Consider the following 441-nt stretch of genomic DNA (forward strand, 5'->3'; position numbering starts at 1 on the left):
GTTCTATTTCTGTTCCTTTCTCCTCCTTTCTTCCTCTGCCTATGTTTGTTTTTGTTTTTGTTTATCTTTCTCCTCCTCCCTCTTATTATCATTATCATCGTTTACCTTCCTCTGTTTCTCTTTTGTATCTCCCTCTCATCTTGCCTTTCTTCTTCTTCCTCTTCATTCTCCTCTTCCCCATCCTTCATCACCTCCTGTTCTTAGCCTCTCGTACGTAATTCTTCTTCGTTTCTCCTGGTGTTCATCATTCTTCTCTAGTTTTGTCTCCTTCTTCAACTCTTGCTCTTCCTTCTCCTTTTCCTTCTTTTTTTCCTCCTTCTCAAATTCTCTTCTTAATACTAAAACTAATTTTTCTCTTCCTCTCCTCTTCCTCCTTCTTTTTCTCCTCCTCTTCCTCTCCCTTCTTTTTTGTCTCGCTCTTTCTCCTTCTTCTTCTAGTTT

This window comes from Penaeus monodon, chromosome 19, assembly GCF_015228065.2.
Source record: "Penaeus monodon isolate SGIC_2016 chromosome 19, NSTDA_Pmon_1, whole genome shotgun sequence".
NCBI classification, from domain to species: domain Eukaryota; kingdom Metazoa; phylum Arthropoda; class Malacostraca; order Decapoda; family Penaeidae; genus Penaeus; species Penaeus monodon.